The 26,466-nt window shown below is 40.9% G+C and overlaps 1 long non-coding RNA gene across 2 annotated transcripts in view; it reads left to right on the plus strand.

Annotated features, from left to right (window-relative positions):
• The window catches only part of LOC116150172 (uncharacterized), a 58,653-nt gene that overhangs the window by 22,963 nt on the left and 9,224 nt on the right, over positions 1 to 26,466 (plus strand). For both annotated transcript variants that reach the window (XR_010378041.1, XR_010378040.1), the window contains 5 exons: positions 1,082 to 1,129; positions 3,983 to 4,172; positions 13,505 to 13,587; positions 13,861 to 13,976; positions 14,763 to 14,834. This is a non-coding gene — a long non-coding RNA (uncharacterized LOC116150172). The remainder of the gene's footprint in view (positions 1 to 1,081; positions 1,130 to 3,982; positions 4,173 to 13,504; positions 13,588 to 13,860; positions 13,977 to 14,762; positions 14,835 to 26,466) is intronic.

Consider the following 26,466-nt stretch of genomic DNA (forward strand, 5'->3'; position numbering starts at 1 on the left):
TTCCTGTTTATGACCATCTAACCGGTTAGATTAAAAGAATCATGTTGTTTTTTGGCTCTGTTTTAAGAATTTTATTTGTTCCTGTGCACTGTTACATTCCCTGATATGTGAAAAAAGAAGAATCAAAAGTCGTGGGCTTAAACAGCACCATCGCCGGGTTAAGCCTCTTGCAGAGGGAATATAACCTTCAGTTCTCAAGATGCAAGTTCCTGGCTGGTAATGAATGAAGAACAGCAGTTCCAGAGTGCCCAGTTAACATTCCAGTATGTGTAATGAAGCACCAGCGTGTGCCCCTTCCCCCGGGAGGGCAACAGGACAGAGTTCCGCCCTAGAGTCCACGGTATCAAAATGGGCTTTGATTTTGTTTTGATTTGTTTTTTAATCACTTTAAAAGATTCTTCATAGTATCAAAGAGCTTTTGCTCTGTGACAGGGTTAAGTAACCATCCAATCATATATACATTTTGCAGAGACATTAAGGGCTGATAAGTTCCAAGAGCTGGCTGGCACCAGACAACTCGTTAAACACAGAGCCAGAGTTCAAATTCAGTAGCATTTTCCCAGCTACACTCTTACCTATTTCATTCTTTACTCCCTCCTCTGTGAACATGACTTATCCGGACTCTAACAGGAAAATAACTTATTTCTGCAGTATAATCTACAGAAGCTGTGTTGGAATAACCAGGGTGAGGCAAAATTCTTCCTGTTGAGGGATTTTGCCCTGGAAGCCTTGCCCTCTGCAATGCCACAATCGGCCTCTGTGGTGTTCCACTGGGAAATGGTCAAGACGTTCACTTCCATTTCTGGGCTATTCTGGTGCTTCGCATGGCACCAAGGAAATGAGGAGGAGATTTGTGTTTAAGACTGTAATTCTTTTTGCTTAAGCCTTGATGTGGTATCAATGGGTGAGGAGCAGACAGCACAATTTGTTGACTGTATTATGCAGGTTTCTTTAGGACATTTAGAAAACAGAATGGAAAAAATGGAATGAGACATAAAGCAGCAAAACATTGTAAGTGCTCAAAGAAATTGGATAATATCTTTGGAAGTAATTTTTTTTTTTTTTTTTTTTTTTTTTTTAGCTTCTGTGAAGTCCTCTAGCCTTGTGAAACCCCCAATTCAAATTCCAGGTAAAGTCAATCCCTTACATAGTCCAACACCTATATATTTTTGAAAAACTAACTGTCCCCCTCCACATTTTTTGTTGTTTTCATACAATAGAAAATGTACAATTTTTTGTACATTAAAAAACAAACTTTTAATTAAAGTATTACAAAAATAGAAAAAGGTATGTGTTAATTTTCATAAGGTGAACAGAAATTATAAATACCATCCACGCCAAGATAAAAAACATTACTGGTGACTCAGAAGACTTTTCCAGACCCTTCCCAGTAAACCTCCTTCTCCCCGAAAAGGTAACCAGCATCCTTATTTCAATCACTGATTGAACTTGGCTTTGCAAGTTTTTGAACCTTCTGTAAGTGAAATAATACGGTAAGTACTCTTCAGTGTCTGGTTTCTTTCATTCAACATTTTTTTTTTTTGTTACCTGTAGCCGATTTGTTCATTCTCATTGCCAAGAGTTCTCCATTACTGAATATACCTCTATCCACTTACTGCTAATGGACTTTGGAGCTGTTTCCAGTTTCTGGTTACTAAGGGGAGGCTTCTATGAGCACCTTGTGCACGGCTTTGGGTACACATACGTGCTCGTTTCCTTTGGGGATATACTGAGGAGCAGAATTGCTGGTCATAGAGAAATCCTAGGTTCAGCTTTAGTGGGTTTGGCCCAACTATTTTCAGTTGATTGTACTAATTTACATTATCAACCATGGTCTATGGAGAATCCAGCTGCTTAATATCCCCACCCGAAGTTGGTGCTCTGGTGGGTCCATGCTGGCATTTCACTGTGGCTTTCATTTGCATTTTCCTGATAACTAACAGTGAGCATCTGTCAATACCCTCCAGCCAAAGACCACCAGGAACACACCTGAAGTTGCACAATTTGGGTTTACTGCTGGCTAGGATGAGGGAAACTCCCCACAGTGGGACTGATGGTATCTCAGTAAGAGGGAGTTAAGAAGGATTTGCTCTAAGATTTGGTGTTTTTAAGGAGAGTTTATGGAAGTAGAACTTTGCTCCAATCATGCTGTCAGGAAGCCAGGGCACTTCTATAATTGGGGGTCTTAATCAATCTTATCCCTAAGGCAGGAGGAGTGCACTGGGGCTATTAGGCAGGGAAGGGGGTTTGGGTTTAGTCATTTTTATGGTTTGACCGACAGACTTGGTCTTGTCTGTGTTCAGACATGATTATCTCCGTTTGTCTTGATCCATCTCTGGTTACAGGGCGAGCTTATCTGATGCTGTGGACCTGCGGAATGGTTTATGTCCCACAGGGTAGCCCCGGGGCAGGGCTGGCGGCAGCAGCCTGCTCCCAGAAGTCAGGGGCTGCTTTTTTCCTTTCTCACACCTGTTTGTCAGAGAGTGGTGTGTGGTTTTCCTTCCTATAATGTTCTTTTCAGATTTTGGTCTCCAGTTTATGCTAGCTTCATAATACGAGTCAGGAAGTGTGTGGTCTGTTCTGGTCTGTAGAAAAGTTTATATAGCATTGGTGTCAATTATTCTTTAAACATTTGCAGAAAATCTGCTGGTGAAGTTGTCTGAGCCTTGACAAGACTCGCTCCTTGACCAAACTTTGGTCAGGCTCCTCTGAGCCCTTTCTCAGTGAGGCCTCTGCCTTGGCCACCAGCTTTGCTGGGCCTGCTCGGCTCAGTTACAGCGAGGATCCTGCTAAGTCAAGTTAGGAGGAACCCCCAGCCTCGATACCTGAGCACGCTGGCATGACTTCAGCAAGAATCTCGTTACGTTGGTTTAGCAGGAACCCTCCTACCCTTGATTTTCCATCCACTGACTCCTTCCTTCTACTTCTTGGCTAAAAATGCCCAGCTGTCTTTACTGTATTAGGAACGGAGCCCAGTTCTCTCCTGAGGTGTCTTTTCCCCGATTACAATCATTTCTGAATAAAATCTGTTTTTACTGCTGTAACTCTACGTCGTTCTAATTTTCTCTGACAGCCTGGAGGTGGTGCCATGAGGTTAACATTGGGGTTACGCTTCCAATGGCTTTATTAGATATCTAACTATTCAGATTTTCTGTTTATTTTAGTTTCACTTTCAGGGTTTTATTTTTTTGAAAAAAAGGAATCTGTCCTTTCATCTGTACGTTCAAAAACAGTTTTAGAATGATGTTTGCAAAAAAAAAAAAAAAAAGAATGACGTTTGTAAGAGCGTCTTAAGATCTTTTACATGCCTGTAGCATTGGCAACGATATCCCATTTTCCACTCCTTATGTTTATATTTTGTAGCATTTCTCTTTCTTTTAATCAACCTTGTTAGATGTTTATGGATGTTGCTGACAGCATCATATTTACTTTTTATTTTTGTTATTGAAGTGTAGTCGATTTACAATGTTAGTTTCAGATGTGCAGCAAAGCGATTCAGTTATACATAAGCATACATACGTATATATTTTTTCAGTTCCTTTTCCATTATGGCATCATATTTAAATTTCCATAAGACATTATTATTATTACTGTTTTGTACAATTAATTTTTACTTAGATTTACATAAATTTACGTTCCTCATTATTCCAATGTATTTTTGTGTTGCAGTCTTCTGCTGACACACTGGGGAAGACACTGCTGAGTGCTGGATTCATTCTTGGTGCCTTCTTCTTGTTGGTACCTCAGTCTCTCAAGAGCTCTTTCTTAGCCTCAAATCCCATTTTGTCTTCCTGACTCTGTAAAACCACTTAAAGCTCTGTTCGCATCTCTGCCTCCCCGACCCTAGCCTGCTATTGATGCCAGAAACCCTTCCACAAGGAACAGATTCTGTCAGTAGAGGAAGTTTAAACATTTCAGAACTCTGAGAGCCCAGGATAACACGCTGACTCTGGTGAATGACAGATATACGATTCTTCCTTAGGAACAGAACCGGGACAAGCAAGAGACAGGCTATGGCAGCGAGAAAGAGGCAGAGAAGAGAAAAACAGTCTGAAACACTTTGATGATGTCTCTGGCAGTGTCTGGAGGCCAGAGGCCAGTGATCCTTCCATTGCCGCAATAACCAGAAGCACCAGATGTCTTTATCTCCTCCTCTGACCCACCGTCCTCAGGTAGATGTGTAGCAGAGAGGGCGTTAGCCGATGCACTTTCTGATTATCTTTACCCCCGTGCCGCTGCCTCCCGGGATGCAGTTGTGGCCCAAGGGAACACAGGTGGCAGGAAAATCGAAAATGAAAAATGTGCTCTTTTGATCTCTGGTATTTTATTTCACTAATAATCTTTCGGGGTCACAGTCCTTCTGAAAAATTGATTATTGCTAAACCTTGGTGTGCTTCTTGTGTATAAAAATTCTCTCCTCATCTGTTGTCTGTTTGCGTCAGTGTTCTATAAATACATTAATTGGTGCCGCTTTTCATTTAACTGTCACTGCTGTCTCTCTCTCTCCTTTTTTGACAAGCTTGTATGAAACTCTCTTACGATGGAACAAAATAAAACCACCCAGTCATAGGGGTCTATTTTGGCAAAAGAGGAGTGTAACAGGAAGAAAATTTGTAGTCTTTTGTGGTGAGCAAAGGGCTGTTAAACTCATCAGTGATAAGTTTGCATGAAAAATTTGGAATACAATTCTTTTCTAGATGTAGATTGAAAAAAACAAAACAAAACCCTGAAGGAAACCACTGAAATAAGGCAGGTACAACAGAATTATCAGAACATTGCACCGTGGGAAATGGGCTGAAACCAATTTCAACCTCATTTTAACATTCATCAGGTCATACTTATTTTAGATGACTTTGGCTTTAGTGGTGTTTCAAAAACCATATTCCATGTGTGCTCCCTTCTGCCTTGAAAAGCGGTAGCCATTTAACAGTGGAAACCGAATGAGCATATCCATCAATTTCAAGCATCTTTTCAACGTGATAGAAATTGGGATTAACTAGTTGCATGGTAGAGTATATTCTTACTAACTCCCATCTACAAGACACTTAAGGACACAGTAGCTAATCATTTTAAAGGTCTGCTACTCTGTGCTCTAAAGCTTATAAAACCAGTGTTTTGGAATTTGTCAACGGACTAAAATTTAGGGTATAATGAGGCCCTTTATTTTCAGATGAACTTAGATGGATGCCATCCCAGACCAGTTGACTGGAATATCAGCCAGGGTTCGACCAGAGAAACAGAATGAGTGATTGTAGGAGCTGGCAAGTCTGGCGTCACTAGGACAGGCTTTAGGATGAACTGTCTGGAAACTCTTGGGGGAACTAATGTTGCAATCTGCAGGTGAAATTTCTTCTCCCACCAAGATACCTAAGTTTGGCACTTATGGTCTTCAGTGGATTGGAGAAGGCCCCTCACATTGAGGGTAAACTCCTTTCTTTCAAGTTAATTGACTATAGACGTTAATCACATCTACAGAATACTCTGTCCTAGCCCAGTGTTTGAATGGCTGGCTACTGTATCCTTGCGACGTTGACACATAAAACCAACCATCACAACCGGTCATGCAAAACTCTCCTCTGTTTGAAAGGAATTAACTTGAAGTGACATGCAGTGTCTTCATTATAAGCAACATATACAAGCCTGGCTTGCATGGGTTGCTTTTTGACCCCGAAATGGGGTCCTTCTTGTGGTGTGAGAAGAAGCTGATCTGTCCTGCTCTCACAGTTCCTGATACTTTGGTAGGGGACATGTAGTCAGGACACTAGACAATCAGGCAAAGTTTTCTTATTTTTTGTGAAAGGTACACAGAATGAAGATCCACACTCTCAGTCAACCATCTCCTTGCCTCTTTTTGCTTCTGGAGAATGGGGCAGAGGGAAAGGCCTCTGAGAATTTGTAATCAGTGTTCAGTTCTGAAGGATGCTTAATTCAAAAGATAACTAAAATGAATACAAGTTCTGTAAACATGGATTCTTTAGGAATGGAGAATGTTTCCTTTTAGGACAAAATGTGCACTTGGCCAATCTATATTCGTTCATAGAAACTTTCATTGTGGCTTCATATTTTTAATAACTGAAGTAATGTTTCTCATGGCTCATATAGCTTCTTTAGTTTGTTCAGTAATTTTATACTTGTAAGTTCTGCTGGGCCATACTAAATGCATGTTATGAGAAAAAATGTAACACTTTCTAATAAGAAAGAAAATGACTTTGTACTTAGGTCTCCATTCCATTCCTTGGTCACTGACAATTGACCAGGCAAATTGAAATACAAAGGGGAATAATTACCTAACACATTGGTTAAGTGTGATCTGTCATGGGATTGCAGAAATTGTCCTCCCACCAAAAGCTCTTTTGATCCTCTTATTTCTTGGCTGGCCTGGTTTCATCAAACGTAACTTTAAAATTCAAGTTCTGTTGATAGGAACGTGTTAAACACATACTAAGATGCTTTGGTGTTCTCTGAGAATGACAGATATTCCTTGTAAAGCTTTCACTTTTTATTTTTTTAAGACCTCCAAATTCTATTACTATACATGAAGAGGGTAGGGAGGTTTACATATTTTGATTTTTATTCTCACAATATAATTATCTCAAGAGAATTCTAAGGGAAAAAAACCCAAACAGCTTGACAGTATTATTTGTTGCCTGAATAAAAAGCAACATTGTCCACATTTTGTGCAAATGGGAGGCGACTCCAGGTGTCCCAGTGCACAGCCCGCGAGCCGACGAGAGCAGGACCCACAGGAGAGCCGTCCGGGGGCAGTGAGGGCGGTCAGGCTGGTGGACCAGGGCATCCTTTCAACTTGTGGTGGTGAAACTCAGGGGTTGGAACCTGCTGCATGGAAAGGAAAATTTTCCTCCCAGCCCTTTTCATCTTGATTGAGGTTAAAATATAAATGGGAGTGTTTGTGTTAGAGCCTCTTGCAACCATTTTCTTGAAGACGAACACTTAAGTGCTTTTCTAAAACATTTGAAATTGAAAATGCAGACTGTGGGCTTCGCTGGTTTGTCCATGGGTGGTCTTCAGAGGCTGGACCAAGACTGGGTGTTGGGTGTTTGCCTATACGGGGCGAGTGAGGTGCTGGTAGACCTGGGCATAGTACTTCTGAGAAATCTTGAAAAGAACCCACGTGATTTTTCTGCTTTCACCTTCCTTCAGCCCCAGAACATTTGGCCCCTCAGTATCCCAGCAAGGCCACTCTTCAAAGAGTCACAGAGCTAGGGGCCCTTGTTCAGCAAAGACGGACTTACTCTTGCCTCTGAACATTGCTCAATAAAGAGTTTTGCTGAGATGCTAAGCCAACAAGGGCAGTTCCTTCTTTATATGTGAGAAACGGGCAATCACGGGGTTTAGGTAGAGAAGTCTCATTTCTATTACAGTAGTGCTCAAACTCTTTGATTATGAAAGCTACAATTGACACTGTGACTTAGAACACAATTGCATTTGCACGCGCACACACACACACCCACAAAACTTAAACAGAAATGTTGCAGACCAGTTCCCAACATTGTTACCCACGATTGGTTCTGATATTTTCTGTCCAATCCTATCCATCCTATCCTGTCCTGTCCACTCCATTCCCTCCCATCCAACCCATCCTATCCTCACTTCCCCATCCTTTCTTATCCTATCCTATCCATGCCATCCCATCCCATGCCATCTCATTCTATCCTACCCAATCTATATCCAAAACGCTAGTCATGAGTCATTAAATTGATCTGATGACACTTTAACGCCAGGTGGAAAACACTTGATCTACTCCTAGAAAATAAAATCAGTGGTGATGCTGCTTCCTGCTCTTTGAAAGAAGCTCTTCTGTATCGAAAAATCTGTGGCCCACAGATACACTGATTTCTGCCCAGCCCTTCTCCTCCCCAGGAGGAGGAGGGGAAAGAGGGTAAAAAGTAGAGCTGTGTTCTTTCAGTGCGACACAGATACACGCAGGGATGTGTGTGCTCTTCATTTTTTACCATCCTTAGTTCCCAAACCTGACTTTCCTTTCCCTGCAGTGGGATGAGAAAAAAGAAAATCAGTGTCTGTTGTAACTGGACAGGGCATGGACTGGTGCTGGGAATGGGGACTCTTTTTTCAACTCTCACACCTCATCCAAACTGGGAGTAAACAGAAGTTATTACCAGGCAGAGCTCTGAGTAGACTGATTGGTGATCTGCATTCATGTCTTGATGTGGTATGAGTTTGCTCTCTGTGGTCAATTCTGGTAGGCATTCTAAAAGCCCCCAGAAGAGAAATTAATTGCCTACTATTCCTGTGATGTTAATGGTGCTCCCTTGGGCTTTCAAAAGCAACTTTCAAAGGGGAATGTGATTTAGTCCGTAGTTATGTTTATGTTTTGGTTTTCCAGTGTCTGGAGTTCTTTATTAAAGGCTGTCAACCTAGGGTTTTAACCGCAAAGATTTAGCACCATGTTTTTAAGAAAAAGAAAGTCAAGTTTGGGGTTAATGAAAGTTAAAAATCTTTGGGTCTCCTGGTGGGTCTCCTGTACAGACACTTGTTTTGCCACCGTCTCTTGCCCGGGTACGCCAGGGCTTTGCAGACCAGCTGGGCCAGAGGGAAAACAAAGTAAACATTACCAACGGTGACTGTCAGCCTCCTTTTTTTTTTTTTTCCTACCAGACAAACCTCTTTTTTTTCCCTTTAAAATTTTGTCTGCATTTGACATTTTGAATCACTCCAGAAAGTAGGATATTGTTTTTATTGAAGACACTGACTGGGTGAGCATCTCCTACCAACTTGTCTGGAAAAAGCACCAGACGTCCCCTTCTCATTTGCCTCTGGCCGAGGTAAATACTGCTCCTCCCGACCTCACAGGGTTGAGACTCTGAGGACTGCAGCTTGTGTGGCCCCAGGCATGGAGAAGTTCCAGTATGGAGACAAGCACCTAAGCATGATGGAGCCCGCGTGTTACAGATGGGCCTGACACCTGGTCTAGGGGGACTGTTCACCTGCAGTGGGCCTGCCTAGACTTCAAAGCTCAGAAGAAGTGAAATGTTCTAACCATGAACATATTTGTCACATACTGAGCGAAAGTACAGAGATTCTTGGAGGAGGCAGTGGTTGAAGTATTAGAAGCAGACTCGTCATAACAAAAATATTTTGTCATTGTTGCTTTGCCTAATGGACAGGTGTGTCCACACTGGGATATAACACGGAGGCTGAGTCTCTGTCTTTATATCTCAAACAGTCACCATCTACTTTCTCGTTCTCCCAAGAGTCAGCTCCAACTCTTACCTTTCATTTTCCTATATATCCAGTCTCTTCTTTGAAAATGCTAGTTCTTCTCCCCACAGCATGCAAGCATGCTCAGAATCTCTCCCATTTTGGAAAACAAAATCCTCCCTTGATCATTCTCCTCTTCCTCTCACCAGTGGTTTTGTCTTCCTCTCTCCAGGTGTACGCTTCTCTGGGTGTCTGCATCTCTGGCACTGGCGGGCACCAGGATCATCTAGAGAGCCTGTTAAAGCATCCATGACTGGGCTTCCTCCTCAGAGTTTCCGACTCAGTGGGCTTGGGGTAGGGTCCAAGATATGCATTTTGAGAGCTGAGGACCCAGGGTGAGACTCATCTCTCTGAAGAACACTCTACATTTGCTGGCTGCACTCAGTCTTTTTTTTTTCATTCGCTACGCAACCTGCTGCACCGTGGACTCTGCCACACCACCACCGACATCTATGTGTTGAATTCAGTGAACACTTTGTGTCCTGTCCTACTTGAGCCCTCTGAGACATCGGTCACCCAACCGCATCCCTCTCTTTCCTCATTTGGCTTCCATGACATCACTCTCTCCCCAGTCATCTCCTTCCTATCCACTCGTTCTTTCTGAGCTGCCTTTTCAGGAAGCTTTTCCACCCACGGTGTGTTTCAGTCTTCCTCAGAGGGCTGTCCTCGCCTGCTGTATTCTCCCTGAGATGCCTCAGCCAGCCCTGGAGCTTTGACGGCATGCCAGTAACCCCATCAACTCCTCCACCACTGGCCTCCCTTCTAGCTCCGCATCTGTACATCCAGACTCTTGATGTTCAACGTGTTCCCAAACAGGCTTATGATGTTTACCTGAGGTCTTCTCCTCTTGTTTTTCTTATCTCCTCAAGTGACACCCATTTTTCCTGAGCCAGAAATCTGTGTGCCATTCTCAGTTTTTTCTCCCTCACCCTTAATCCTGACATCCAAATCATCAAGGTATCTCTTACATCCTGCCTTCTTTCATTTCCCATTGGTAATGGTTCACTATGTTTGCATAAATTACTGAAACAGCCTCTCAAGTGTTGACTCCGTTTCCAGGGTGGGAGGAATATAGGGGCAGCTCATCAGATCAAAGAAGCAAAGGTAAGGATATTAGCTTTCTGGTGTCTCCAGGAGCTTTTTAAACACTGGGCATATACGGGTCACTCAAATAGTGGGACATTTTGCTATAACATAAATTCCGGTCTTGCCACTGGATGCACCAGCATTTTATACAGTGAATCACACATCTGGAGCAAATACAGCATTGCCCTTCATTTCTGGAAACCTATAATTTTTCTTTAGTACAGTGTACGCAAACTTCTGCACTGTCTGGCTGTTGCTAGCTTCCCCCCCACCCACAAATGACCACTGCTGAGAGGGAAGGGGCTCAACAGGCCCTCTCCTAATTTGGATTCAGTGCTAGGAACGGACTTTAAATACAGCAGTGCAGGTGGTAGGTGTTCCAAGCTCCATTTCACAAATGACACTGGGGCTCTGAGAAGGTAACAGAGTTAAAAGGCAGTGGAGCTAAAGATGCAAACTGGGTCTACAACGAAGCGTGTTGTAGGACATGAGAAACATCTAGCTCTTTCTGGGTAGAACCTGCAGTGTGTAGATTCGTCTTCTCTTTTTCTTTCAATGGAGACACTGGGGATCGAACCCAGGACCTTGCGCATGCATCCTTTTTTTTAAATTGAAGTATAGTTGATTTACAGTGTTGTATTAGTTTCGGCTGTACAGCAAAGTGATTCAGTTATACATATATATGTATATAAATTCTTTTTAAGATTCTTTTCCATTATAGATTATTATACAATATTGAATCTAGTTCTCTGTGCTGTACAGTAGGTCTTGTTGTTTATTTCAAGTGTGTGTCTGTTAATCCCAAACTCCTAATTTATCCCTCCCTCACTTTCCCCTTTGGTATCCATAGATTGTTTTCTAGGTCTGTGAGTCTGTTTCTGGTTTGTAAATTAGGTTCATCCTTTTGTTGAAGTGCTGTAATTTTAATAAACTCAAAAATTGCTATAATAAAGCACAAGTAAGAAAAGTACTAAAGCCAAATATAACCTGGTGGTCCTTTTCTATATACGACTTTGTTCTTTGTGTGTTGGTGTAGGAAAACTTAAAACTTTTTATTTGGAAATAATTATAGATTCTCAGGAACTTGCAAAAATAGTACAGAGATTCTGGGCACCCTTCATCCAGTTTCCCCCAGTGGTTACATCTTACACAACTATAGTGTGATATCAAAGCCAGCAAATTGACATTGGTACAATGCGTGTGTGTGTATTTTTTTGCCTTTTGTCATATGTGTATATTCATATAAACACCATTGCAATGAAGATACAGAATTATTCCATCACCACAAAGATGGCCCTCGTGCTTCCTTTATAATTACCTCACCCCTCTATTTTTAACCCTTGGCAACCACTAATCTGTTCTCCATCTTTATAAACTTGTCATATTGAGAATGAGCATGAGGGGAAATCTGGGCTCCCGCTTGGCCTTAGCTGATGGAAGAAAGGGTGGGGCCATGTCTTTTCCATGGTGTTGGCTGGGGTAGGGCGGTTATTGTTGAAACTTTCTCTGTCTTGCTAGGTTATCCCTTTCCTGGTCCTTCAAATAGAGGGAGCAACCTTTTCTTTTTCGTCTGTTCCCCCTGTGGTTTCTGCATTGCTGGCCTCTCCAGGCAGCTGCCTGGGATTTGTGAGGCAAAAGGAAAGCCCAGGGCGCTAGGCATAGTGCTTCCCCCGGGGGCCCCAGGCCTCTGTAGGTTGTCCTTTCCTCTCTAGTTTCTGGGCTCTACTGCCGTTTGTTTTACACACAATGTGCAGGGTTTTCAGCTGTACTTCAACTTCCTTCCTTAAGACAAGCTGTGGTTGTGCATTCTTAGGAATGCTCCCTTAACATGTACGAAGGACCAATGGGTGCTAAAATGCACGACCTCTGCTCTGGGCTTCAGACCTTCGTAAGCATCTACCCTGGGTGTCCTACAGGCACGTAAACTCAGCAGGTGGCCCTCAAATTCCTTCTTGTTTTCACTATCTCAACTAGTGATACTACCGGCAACTCAGTCATCTGAGGCCAAAACTTGGAAGCCAGTTTAGACCCCTGCTTCACACATGTGATCATTCATCACGTCTGACTGATTCTACTTCTTAAATATCTTCTGAACTTAACATCTGCCGCCCATTCCCTCGTCTTTATCTGAGACTTCACCATCACTTGCCTGGACCATTGTTGCCGGAACCTTGTACCATAGCTCTTTGCCTCCAAACTTTGCTCCCTCTGAGCCATCCCCTCACTGTTCTGAAATGCGTCTTGTCTTTCTAAAATGAGCATTTGGTTCTTACTTCCCCTTCAAGTCCTTTTCCTGGTTACACAAGCCAGTTAGCCAAGGGCTCTTGTGATTAGGTCTTAATCTCCAGCCTCAGTCGTAGTCGTGCCCCTGTGGAACGTTCCGTCATTTGTACCACTTGTCCCTCCTCGTACCTGCCAAGCCGTTTCACGTCTCTATACTTTCCCCTGGGCCATCGCACACATGTTTTCTTCTCTTGAGAATGTCCCCACTTCCTCTTTCTTCCCTTGTCTATCGATCTGATCTGGAAAATTGAGCAGATGAATCACTTTATTTGTGAAGCTTTCCTCGATGCTTAATTCTATAATTGTATTTAGTACAAGGTGTTGCAGTTATTTTAGTTGACACGTCTGCCTCTCCTAGAGATGATACATGCCTTTCTGAGACCAGATCTTACCAGACAGCAGCATAATGGAATGCTTCAAAACAGGGATGCTGGAGTCTTGAGTTTAACTCCAGACTTCTAAGAATTAGTGCTGTGATCTCAGGTAAGTTACTTTACCTCTTTGTTAAGAGGTTTGTCCTCTGTGAAAATTCATCGAATGTGAAATGGGGATTACTGTGAAGACTGGCCAAGATAACCTAAATTGCACAGCATAGTGCCTGGCACAAAATAAGCTCTCAGAAGCTGTTAGTTATTATGATTATTTTTACTGTAATTTACTGGACTATCCTCCTCATTGTTGAATACTTGGGTTGCTTCCATCTTTTTTCCTCTTTTTGCTATTGTAGCTAATACTGGTAGGAAATGTAAATAAATAACAAGAGATGACTAGAATTGGGATTATTTCTATGTCTTTATATCTGAAGTCAATGAAATCGACATAATTTTCCATCTATGTTTGAAATAGTTGTTGAAAAAGTCTCCGTATTACTTGTGATCTTTTTCGTATCACACAGCTCTTTGGGTCTCCCGAAATTGATGAAATATTTCTATCCTACAAGCCTTTGGAAGAGAAAGCTGCAGAGAAAGCACGTAATGGGTGAGTTTGTACCTGTGTCCTGGGTAAGGTGACAGCCCCGTAACTTTGTTTCTCTTTGCCTTGTTCTGCTCTTAGATGGGTGTACTTGAGGTTTTGAAGAACCTTTGTTTCTGCTGTACCTTCTTTCCTCTACCCCATATAGCCTGGTTTGTAAACACAGACAGAGTGAGAGGCACCATTTCTCCTAAGAAATGGGCTAAGGGAAAGCCGATTTGAGAAGCTGGGACTCTACTTTTAGCATCAAAGTGATTTTGGCTTTAACCTCTCTGTTAGTCCATTCAGGGTGCTCCAGCAGAATGCCATAGACTGAGTGGCTTACACAACATTTATTTCTCACGTTCTGGAAGCTGAGAAGTTCAAGATCAAGGTGCTGGCCAGTTTGGTTCCTGGTGAGAGCTCTGTTTCTGCTTTACAGGTGGCTGCCTTCTTGCTGTGTTCTCACACTGTAGAGAGAGACCATCTCTCTTCATGTCTCTTCTTATAAGCGCACTACTTCCATTCATGACCTAGTTACCTTCCAAAGGCCCCACCTCTGTTCATCTTCACTTTGGGGATTAAGTGTCAACATCTGAATTTTGAAGGGACACAAAGACTCAGTCCAAGCAACCTCCTTCAGGATGTGGAGGGGAGGGTGGGGGTCTTCTGAGACGATCATCTGAAGTGGAAATGTGGCCTCCAGAGACAACTGCATTTTTGAAGGTGATGCCAGCTGATTTCAGCTTATCCTACAAAAGCATGATATGTTTACAATAGGAGTTTAAAAGGATCTACCAAAAAGACATGTTATATTGCTGCCCTGATGGTACTAATTAGCAGCCCCGAAGCTTTCTCATTGTTTCCTGTTCTTATTAGTGAATCATCCCCTAAGATTTTATTGTGCTTAACCAAAATCTATTCTATTATGACTTAGTGGTTTTATGTCGTGTTAGAGTGGAATGGGATGAGGATAAAGATGAATGATTCTCAGCTTTGGTAGTTCCCTTAATACACTCTTTCTAGATAGTATAAAGAGAATTCTTAGAGTGTAGTTCTGGTTTTTTCCAAGGTAACTAAGCTCAGTCTCGTTTCATCCATCTGCAAAATTTCAATTTTAGAACGGTGTAATGATCCATGACTCTCTCCTCTGTAGTCTACCATTTGGTCCTGGGCAGCATTTGGGATCTCTTCTTTTCCAGGTCAGGACTGCAAGTTCCACAGACTCAAAATCAGTGTGAAGAGGCATTTTCCAACTGGATGCTCCATCATGGGTAGATTATCTTTCTTTTTCTATGAATGATACCGGGAAAAGTTCCAGCTGTTTCCCCAGACCAAAGACCCTGAGATGAGGGCATTCATCTAGTGTTTAGGGACAATGAGAGGAGAGGTAATACACCTGGGGGCAGATACAGAAGGTCTAGATAAAAGCAGTCAAGGTGGTTAGTGTAAAAGTTTAAATCACCAAAATCCAAAATGTGGGATATATTTAATATCATTTACATGTGCGCTGTGCTTTTACTTCTTATTAACTCTTAATTACAGGTTAGCTCAGCTATTGGAAATCCAAAATATTTATTCACTTTTGTTTTTGGCAACGGTTAACGCAGCGGATTGTATCGACTCAGCCTATTGGATTATATAATGAATAACACAGTATGGACTGTAATATTCATTATATAATATTTATAACTGTGGTATTTGTTATGAAATATTTATCACCTCACTTAAAAACACGGGAAATGATTTCTGATGAGTTCATGTTTGGATTATATGCTAATGCTTTCCAAAATTCCATACCTTAGTATGAGGAGAAATGAATCAAAATCCACTGCTTTAAACAACATGAGTTAGGTGCTTATTTATTTCTGTAAAACCTCTCAGTACTTTGAGCAGATTTCATAGCTTTATGAGAAGAGTGACTTTCTATGCTAAACTGCTATGGCCAAGGCACATTTCCCAGACTCCTTTGCAGTCACATATGGTCATGTGACTGAGTTCTAGTCCACGGACTGTGAGTGGAGGTGAAGGGTGCCATTTCCAAGCCTGAGCCCTAAAATCCCCAAGCTCCTTCCTTTTCAAAGGCAACCTTGTCACAGACATAGAAAACAAACTTATGGTTTCCAGGGGAGTGGGAAGGGATAAACTGGGAGTTTGAGATTTGCAGATACTAACTACTACATATAAAAGAGGTAAACAACAAATTTCTTCTGTGTAGCACAGGAAACTATATTCAATATCTTGTAGTAACCTATAATGAAAAAGAATATGAAAACAAATATATATATGTATATGTATAACTGAAACATTATGCTGTACACCAGAAATTGACGCAATGTTGTAAACTGACTATACTTCAAAAAAACAAAACAAACAAACAAACAAAAAAACCAAAGGCAACATTGGAGGGAAAATGTGGAAGACAGTGGAATCAGAAGAGAGAAGAAGCATAGATCATTGAATAATTTCTTGAAGGAGAATCTTGATCAGAAACATCCATTTCAGAATTTTCATGAGCAGAAATAAAGCTCAGCTATGCTAATCTGCTGAGGTTTGGGGGTTTGTCTGCTTATCAGCTGGCAATCCCTCAACCAATACGATTGCCCTAGGTTTTCCGCTCAGATTTAGTTCTCCTTTTTCAGTTTTTAGGATGACACTGTTGTTAAGACCATGAGCTTTGGAATCACATAGACCTAGGATGGAATCCTCTTACTGGCTATGCAGATACTGTAATTTTCAGAACTTCAATTTCCTCATTAAATTGGGGATGTAATCCTTACTATTTGGGATTATTGTGAGGATTAAACAGAAAGTATTTTGCACAGTGCCTGGCATATCATAAATGATTTTTATATTTTTATTTTATTTTTATCTTTTTCACATTCATGGAAAAAATTGTTCTAATTAGTGAGTTTTAAATACTTTCTCTGTGATTTCTAGATTATTTATGGTCCTGTAACATGCTGCGCAGTTCCATCCACATGGTTGTGTTCTTTGTCTTCTCTCTGTCTAAACATTCCTGTCTTTATCTGGAAAAAAATTCTCATCCTTCAAGGTCTAGTTCAAAAATTACCTGCTGTGTTATATTTTACTTTTCAAAATTGGCCGCAGCAGTATTTCCGATCCTGCAAGCTCTTTTAGAACTTCACCATTTCTCCCTCAAGTGGTGGACAATATTTTGTGACCATGTCAATAAATAGAATGTGGCAAAGTTGAGGTGTGACTTCTGAGGCAGGTCATAGGTCATATGGCTCCCACTGATTCTCTCTTTTTTTTTTTTTTTTTGAGTAAAGGTAGATTTATTTAGAGAGATACATACTGCATAGAGTATAAGGCAAGAGAAAGGAAAGGAAAGAGGTGTGGGGATTGGGTGCTTAGATTAAAGTAAAAGTAGGTACACACTCCATAGACAGAGTGCGGGCCATCTCCAAAGGGGAGAGAGCAAAAAGGGCGGACTCTCTTTGAAGGAAACTCACCCTTGAAACTCAGCCCCCATGCTGTAAGAGAGCCCAGGTAGCGTGGAAATGCTATGCATAGATGTGTATTCTAGCCATCCCCAGGTAAGGTCCCAGGCAAGGATCAGCATCAGTCTCCAAAGATGTGAATGAACAAACTTCTGAGAAGGCCCAGCTGACACTGAGTGGAGCAAAGATGAGCTGTCCCCACTGAGTCCGGATCAAACTGCAGACTCGGGAGCAAAATAAATGTCATTATTGTTTTAAATGACTAAATTTTGGCGTAGTTTGTTAAACAACAATAAATAGCAGAAACACCTCCTCTAGAAAGCCATCCTTACAACCTCTTGGTTTTTCCCTTGGCCCTGAATTAGTAGCTTTTTTTCCGTGTTCTCTTAGCATTTTATTTACTTCACTAACACTTAACAATTTGTTAAAGTTTATAAAATTTTTGAGGGAAAGGTCAATGCTTGTTCTTCTTTTTTTTTTTTTTTTTGGTTACTTGTAGCGTCTAATGCAGTACCTAGTACTGTGCAGGTGCTGAGCAGACGTTTTTAAAATGATGGTTGAGTTTACGTTAGTTTTCTTTGTCAGAGCTACTATGCTCCATCTAGAAATTTCCACACTATATTAACTTCTGGGGTGAAATGCATCTGGATCATAAGCAAGTTGCACAAAACTCAAGGATGGGGATGACTATCCTGGAGGTTTTCATGAGAGTGGATGGAAAAAAAAACCCAACAGAATGACATGAGAGAATGTCTAGCTGTTATTAAGCAATATTTGCTGTTTTTTCTGGGACTCTATATAGCAATTTAACTTGTGATCATTGCTGCCAGGGGTTTAAACGTCATGGAAACCTTGATTACTCTTACCAGAATATCTTTTGTAAGCTCTTGTGACTTTCAGTGATGCTCTCTTTAACTAGATGACAGAAATGTGCCACAAAATACCTCGACATGCTTAGAGTGTATAAGTCGCAATTTCCATATCTGTTTTCCACATCCTATCATTAGCAGCATTGGTACAAGGAAGCATATCTAGTTCAAAAGCTTCAAGTGTGCTTATTTCTCATAAATGGAAGGAATATTCAGCTAAAAGTCTACAGACCTGATTTTTCATCCTTGTTCTGCATATGGCTGAGTGTGTGATCCTTAGGAAAATCCTTTTCTTTTCTTCAGGTTTCCATTTCCTCATTTATGAGATGAGATGAAGACTGATGTTCTCCAGGGACATGTCCAAGTCTAGCTCTAACCATTCTATGAGCAAAATGATAGCACAACATTTTTTACAGAGATACAGATGGAAACTCAACGTGCTTGATACTTCCTGACCCATAAATAAAACTGAGGTTGGAGGGAGCGTTAGGATTTTGAAATGATGACTACCTTTTCAGTGGCTGCACAAAACTAGCCTGTTCATCAGCTCTTCTTTTCATGGGTTGGAATGATACATTTTAACCCCTAAGACATGCTTATGGAGAGGTACCGTGCTGAAGAGGAAATCACAACAGTGCTTTTGGGGGCGAGTCTTTGATCTGCCATATCAGATTCCTGTCACTGTGTACATTCACTGTGCTGTAAGATTAAAGAAGCTTCTGTGACCCCTTTAAAGCTAAATCCACCTGAGGTTTGTCTTTAAGAGAGACTGTGCAGAGGTTAAAAAATCACCCTAGGGTTGCATTTTGAGACAATGAGAATACTCAGCAATATGATATAGATAAAAAGTGGCGAGCAGGATTACATTTCTTTTTCCTGGCATGTTCTTTGAAGGTAGTCTATAATAAGGCAGAATGGAACTTGTCTCTCTATGACATTTTCCAATTTTTCTGGATGGTCAATAAAAGATAACATCACCACTATCATTTCTTTTCACCTGGTCTGGGAGAATTTTCTTTCTTTCTTTCTTTTTTTATTACAGATGAGAGAGATTTATTTTGTTAAGTAATTGATTATAAAATTTTATTTTTATATTCATCACAATTTTGTATATTTTTATAACAGATGAAATATTTATATTTTACTTATAGGTACTTTATAATTCATATCATTACTTTTTGAATAATATATTTTCTTTTATATTTTCTTACTGTTTCTGGTGTATCAGAAACATACTGATTTTATCTGTGCTTTTCAAACTGAAAATAAATATATAATTTTCAGTTTTAATAAGCACTTTACTTTCTTTTTTGTTTTACTTATTTTCTTTTTCTTTTTTAAAATTTTTAAAACTTTTTTTTATTGAGTTATAGTCATTTTACAACGTTGTGTCAAATTCCAGTATAGAGCACAATTTTTCAGTTATACACGAACATACATATATTCATTGTCACTGTTTTTTCACTGTGAGCTACCACAAGATCTTGTATATATTTCCTTGTGCTATACAGTATAATCTTATTTAACTATTCTGCATATGCCTGTCAGTATCTACAAATTTTGAACTCCCAGTCTGTCCCTTCCTACCCCCTTCCCCGTTGGCAACCACAAGTTTGTATTCTATGTCTATGATTCTGTTTCTGTTTTGTATTTATGTTCTTCTTTTTTTTTTTTTTTTGGAGTCCATACATGAGCAATTTCATATGGTACTTTTCTTTCTCTTTCTGGCTTACTTCACTTAGAATGATATTCTCCAGGGACATCCATGTTGCCGCAAATGGCATTATGTTGTTGTTTTTTATGGCTGAATAATATTCCATTGTAGAAATATACCACATCTTTATCCAGTCATGTGTTGATGGACATTTAGGCTGTTTCCATGTCTTGGCTGTTGTAAATAGTGCTGCTTTGAACATTGGGGTGCACGTATCTTTTTGAATTAGAGTTCCCTCCAGATATATGCCCAGGAGTGGGACTGGTGGATCCGATGGTAAGTCTATTTTTAGTTTTTAGAGGAACCTCCATACTGTTTTCCATAACAGCTGCACCAGATTGCATTCCCACCAGCAGTGTAGGAGGGTTCCCTTTTCTCCACAGCCTCTCCAGCATTTATCATTCATGGACTTTTGAATGATGGCCATCCTGACTGGTGTGAGGTGATACCTCATTGTAGTTTTGACTTGTATTTCTGTGATAATTAGTGATATTGAGCATTTTTTTCATGTGCCTATTGATCATTTGTATTTCTTCCTTGGAGAATTGCTTGCTTAAGTTTTTTGTCCATTTTTGGATGGGTTTGTTTGTTTTTTTCTTATTAAGTCATATGAGCTGCTTATATATTCTGGAGATCAAGCCTTTGTCAGTTTCATCATTTGCAATAATTTTCTCCCATTCCATAGGTTGTCGTTTTGTTTTATTTATGGTTTCCTTTGCTGTGCAGAAGCTTGTAAGTTTCATCAGGTCCCATTTGTTTATTCTTGCTTTTATTTCTATTGCTTGGGTAGACTGCCCTAGGAGAACATTTTTGAGATGTATGTGAGATAATGTTCTGCCTATATTTTCCTCTAGGAGGTTTATTTTATCTTGTCTTATGTTTAAGTCTTTGATCCATTTTGAGTTTATCTTTGTGTATGGTGTAAGGGAGTGTCCTAGCTTCATTGATTTATATGCTGCTGTTCAGTTTTCCCAACACCATTTGCTGAAGAGACTGTCTTTATTTCTTTATATATTCTTGCCTCCTTTGTCAAGATTAGTTGACTGAAAGTTTGTGAGTTCATTTCTGGGCTCTCTATTCTGTTCCATTGGTCCATATGTCTGTTTTTGTACCAATACCATGCTGTTTTGATTACTTTCTTTTTTATTGAAGTATAGTCAGTTTACAATGTTGTGTCAATTTCTGGTGTATAGAATAAAGTTTCAGTCATACATAGACATACATATATTTGTTTTCATATTCTTTTTCATTATAGGCTACTACAAGATATTGAATATAGTTCCCTATGCTACAGTAGAAACTTATTATTTATCTATTTTATATGTAGTAGTTAGTATCTGCAAACCTCAAACTTCCAATTTATCCCCTTCCTGCCTCCTTTTCCCCCAGGTAACCATAAGTTCATTTTTTATGGCTATGAATATGTCTCTGTTTTGTAAATAAGCTCATTTGTGTCATTTTTTTAAGATCCCACATATGAGTGATATCATATGGTATTTTTCTTTCTCTTTCTGGCTTACTTCACTTAGAATAGTGATCTCCAGGTCCATCCATGTTGCTGTAAATGGTATTATTTTATTCTTTTTTATGACTGAGTAGTATTCCATTGCATAAATATACCAAACTTCTTTATCCAGTCATTTGTTGATGAAGATTTAGGTTGTTTCCATGTCTTGGTTATTGTAAATAGTGCTGCAATGAACATTAGAGTGCATGTGTCTTTTCAAATTAGAGTTCCCTCCAATATATATGCCCAGGAGTGGGATTGCTGATAAGTCTTTTTAGTTTTTTAAAGAAGGAAATTTTTCTTTTTGTTATTTTTAATGCTTTACCCTAAAATATAAAAGTGTTTCCAGCTCTTGCATTCTGCAATTCCTAATAATAGGAAATGAACTGACAATTTGTATACAGGCCTCATAATAACAGGAAACTGATTAAATACATGGTAGATTGCATGGTATCTATTTTTGCAACATGAAACCATTTCAGGTTTCATGTTAAACCTTCAGAATCAGCTCATCTTTGCCCCATTTCTATTTCCTCATTGCTCCTGCGCTCATATATGTTTATGGAACATTGTGTGTATTTTAGCAGCAACAAGGATTAAAATAGTTCAGGCTCCAAGAACAAAACTGAAATGATGTTTTCCAGGGTGCAGAACGGCTACCTAGCTTGACAAAAGCGAGCGCAATGGGCTTTTTTGTGGTGGGCGTCGGGCCAGGCTTGTTCTGCTACTTCTTCCTACTTTATGATCTTGTTAAGATTGACCTCTACTTAGCATGTGGTATTTTTTCAACTAAAATAAAATTCATAATTGGGCTCATTTTCATGAGTGACTATAAAAGTTTTACTTTCAACCCTACCCGTTAACAGGGAAACAACCCTGCCTTCTCTACACTTGGAACAAACAAAATAAAAACAACAAACAGAATAACTACTGGAAATATTGGACTAACTAAAAAAAAAGGTATTGAGTTTAGTCTTAAATGGTGTGAAAGTCTCAAACAGTCCACAAATATAGTGCTTAATTTAATTTAAATATGCTGTGTTTCTCTAAAACCCGTCTCCCTCTTCCTCGCCCCCTCTACCACCTCTCTGGGAGGTCTTTTATAATGAGAACTTTCTGTGGCAGAATTGTCATTGCATTCGTTTCAGGCATGGGTTATTTCTGGGACAATGGCAGATTAATTGACAGGAGGCTGGGCGAGTCTTTATTATTTAGTTTTGTTATCCTTAAATACTTACTGGGTAATTTTTTGATTAAATTTGTCTATCGGATACAGTAGATTTGATCAACATTGTGCAAGGGTACAGTAATGCAATCTTTCTTATAGTACTGTATTTGATTTGAATGGATTATTTAATCAATAACGATCAGTTCGGTCCTCAGAGATCCACAGGCAATTCCCATTTTGTGTGTGTGTGTGTGTGTGTGTAAGAGAGAGAGAGAGAAAGAGAAGAGAGAAGGGTTGGGGAGAGAGGCAGTTTAGACCCTTGGATCCAGTTATATCTAAAACCATACATGCCTCCAAGCTTTTTAATTTCAGCAGCCGTTGCATTCCTTTTTTATCTGAACCAGTTTGAATTGGGTTTCTGTCATATGTTACTACCATGAGAAAAGAAATGAATAGAAGTTTTTAAAAACAATTGTATTTAGAGGGCTGAAGACAAATAAGAGTGTAGGTAATAAAAGCCTGCGGAGGCAGGAAATCCAAGGCGGGGGAGGAGACTAACAAAAAGCAGGAGAAGGTAACAGTGTCCTGTCGTCACACATCAGGGAGCAAGGGCTCTGCCCAGAAGCTTGACTTGGGGTCCAGGAAAAACTCTGAGGGAGCGTTCTTGGCAGCAGAGGGGTGGAGAGGAAGGTGCGTGGCCAGGAGCTGGGGAAAGAGTGGGCGGTTTCCTTTTTCCATAAAAGGGACTTCTAGTCACTTGGGCTGGAAACCTTGGAATCAAATCTTCCACCTCCCTTGCCGCAGCCCACACATCCAAACAGTCATCTCGTTCTGTAAATCTCCCTCCCCAGTGACTCTCAGACTCCTGCCTTCCTTCCTATTCCCACTGCCAACGGCTTGGTTCAGGTGCCCAGTATACTTTCCGGGAACCTGTAAGGACCTCTGCGCAGCTCCCGTGCCCACGGGTGTTCACCTCTGTCATCTGTGTTTTATTCTGCTGCCAGGTTATTTAGTCCTAAGTCTCGGTTCTGATTATAAAATAGCCACACAGGGTGAGGGGGCCTTGGACTAGAAACCCACAGCCAGCTCTGACTTGCTGAGGGATCTTGGGAAAGATTTGTAGAAACCTCGCTAGGTCTGAGGATCTAATCTTTGAAGTGAGGGGTTGGACCAAGCTCTCTGACATTCATTGCCTCCCTACTGTCTGTCAAAAAAAAAAAAAAAAAAAAAAAAAAAAAAAATCCTGGCCCTATTCTAACTCTTTCAGCCCTAACTCCTTTAACATACACACACCTTAGCCACAGTGAAATACTTTTTGTCCCTTGGTGCCTCCACCCCTCAGCTTGTATCTTCCTACCTCTGTTCATTCCTACCTCTGTTCATTTCACCTGCAATCCTTTGTCTGTTCATAGGGCATCCTATCCAGCCTCTGAGCCCAAGTTCAAACGCTGTCTATGGATGTTCCTGGACTCCCAGCTGAGAGCCATCTTACCCCATCTTCTCTGCAGGATGCTTTGCTATGTCCTATTGTCATCTGAGCATGCACCTTGCTTCCCACCAAGTTATTCACAACTTGAGGATCGAAACATGGCAGTATTCATCCTTGTAGCCATCAAGGCATCCAGCACAGTAGTTAGTTCTCAGTAAATGTGAAATCACATCCTTTATTCTTGTGTGGCCAACTCAGGCATCTTGCAGAGCTCCCCCAGATCACTCTGATGTGTAGGTCTGCTGAATAGGGTTAGGTAATAATAATAGAAGAGACTTTGCCATTTGTAGCAATGTGAATGGACCTGGAATTGTCATTCTAAGTGAGGTAAGCCAGAAAGAGAAAGAAAAATACCATATGATATCACTCATATGTGGAATCTTAAAAAAAGAAAAGGACACAAATGAACTTATTTACAAGACAGAGACAGACTCACAGACATAGAAAACAAACTTATGGTTACCGTGGTAAACAGGGGATGGGGAGGGATAAGTTGGGAGTTTGGGATTTGCAGATACATACTACTGTATATAAAATAGATAAACAACAAAGTCCTACTGTGTAGCACAGGGAACTATATTCAATACCTTGTAATAATCTATAATGAAAAATAATATGAAAAGGAATATATATATGTACAACTGAATCACTATGCTATACACCACAAATTAACACAATGGAAATCAACACAACATTGTAAATCAACTATACTTCAATTTTAAAAAATTAAAAAAGAAGAAGAAATTGTGGGTGCCCTCTAGGAACCACAGCCATCCTCCAGGAGCGGAAGGTGGCCTCCAACTAACAGTGGGCATGAAGCTGGGGCCCTTAGTCCTACTTCTGCAAGGAAATCAATTCTGTCCATGACCTGAGAGAACCTGGAAATGGATTTTTTTCCTCCAGTCCAACCTCCAGATGAGATGTAGCTTCGCTGATCCTTTGAGGAGAAGGAGAAGGAGGAAAAGGAGTAGACCTTGGGCAGAGGATCCAGCTAACTCACTTCTGGATTCCTAGTCCATAGAAACAGAAGTTAAAAATACATATTTAAGCTACTAAAAATGGGAGGGCCTTTGAACTTCTTGGTAAGTCTCACTTGGAGCAAGCACTGATCTCATTCCAACCCACGCCAGGTAGGGGTCAGCAATGTGGAGTGTTGGGTGAAAGTTTCATTGAGAATCCTATAGCTTCACATTGAGGCCAGTCTCGCCAACACTCTCCTTGTTGTTTGCAAGATAAGGATGAGCGTGTTCTGGGCAGAAAAGAGTGGTCTCTGTGTGGTACAGCTCCTGATGGTGGAGTGAAAGGTGGAAAGGCTAGTCTGGAAGGATAAAGAAGAAATAAAGGGAAGGAAGAAAATCCCAGGGGAAAATAACGAACAGTGTAGACCGAGACCATGACAATGGTCCCAACATCCTTTTTATAGCAAGATTACCATCTCCAGATCTGTCAACTTGTTGACATGTTGTGGCGAGACTGAGGCTTGGCCAAGCCAGTGCCCATGCCAGTGGCTAGAATTATGTGGCTCTCTCGGACCTTACACAATGAACTTTGAGACCTTCCTCCGGAATGCCGGCTTTCCTCCAGGGCTGAGGGGAAACGGGCAGCTGTACTTGGGTGAACCTTTGCTCCCTCCTTATTGGCTTCCTCTCTCCACCCACAGCAACTGAAATCATTAAAATCCTGTATAATTAAAATTTCATCCAAGTTACACCAGTTATGTCTGCTGGCCGCAGTGAAGTGTATAAATATCTTAGAAAGACATAAAGACAGAGGCTGCTTCCTGCCCGCGGTTTCCCCTCACACAGGATGCTGTCTGCTACCCTGTCTGCTATGGACAGCCCAATGAAGCCTGAGCTCCCTGCTCCCACCAGCCTGCTCTCACAGGACCTCGGTTCCACAGGTTATTTACAGGGATAGGGTCTAAAGGCCCCACGTTGTCAGATTTGGGAGTTTGCTCTTTCGGATCTCCCTCTTAATCTCTTTCCCTCCCCTCTTCTCTCTCTCCATTGAGATTGTGATCTCTTGCTTTTGCATATATTTACATTAAAATGGCTAAATAAATGCCTCATCCACTCATTTAACTAGAAAACTGGAGTTTATCTCTTTGCCTCCCCATCCTCTACGCCAACATCAGATTAATTTGTCTGAAACAAATTTGCATTGTTATTTCGTGGCTCAAAACCTCACAGTGGTTTTGCATTACCGACAGGATGATGTTGGAAGTCTATGTAAGTTCATTCACTGAATGATGAATTCTGAGCATGTATCTCATGCCAGGCACTGTCAGGGTTCTCTTGTCATAGATTCTCCAGCAGCTGCAGGAGGCAGTGAAAAGATGATCCTGCAGCTCAGTCACTAGCATGGGGTCCTGGAGACCTGGTGTTGTGGGCAGTGTGTGCATCTCTGAGTCACGGAATACCTTACCTAGTGTGGGTATCATTGAATTGATGATGGCTTTGCTGTCACGTCACATCCACTGAGATGCTTGTGGCAGGTCTGGGATCAGCATGTGTCTTGATTTGAGTTCCCACATAATTGACTTTGAGACAGGGATTTGAGTGCAAGCAGCTTATCTGGGAGATGGTCCCAGGCAAGTGAGACAAGAAGGGGAGAAGCCCCCAAAGATGGCATCATCAAGTCAGTAACCTTTAGGCAAGTGGAGCTCAACTCCCCTTGGGAAATCCTGGAGGCAGTG

This window comes from Camelus dromedarius, chromosome 3, assembly GCF_036321535.1.
Source record: "Camelus dromedarius isolate mCamDro1 chromosome 3, mCamDro1.pat, whole genome shotgun sequence".
Lineage (NCBI taxonomy): Eukaryota > Metazoa > Chordata > Mammalia > Artiodactyla > Camelidae > Camelus > Camelus dromedarius.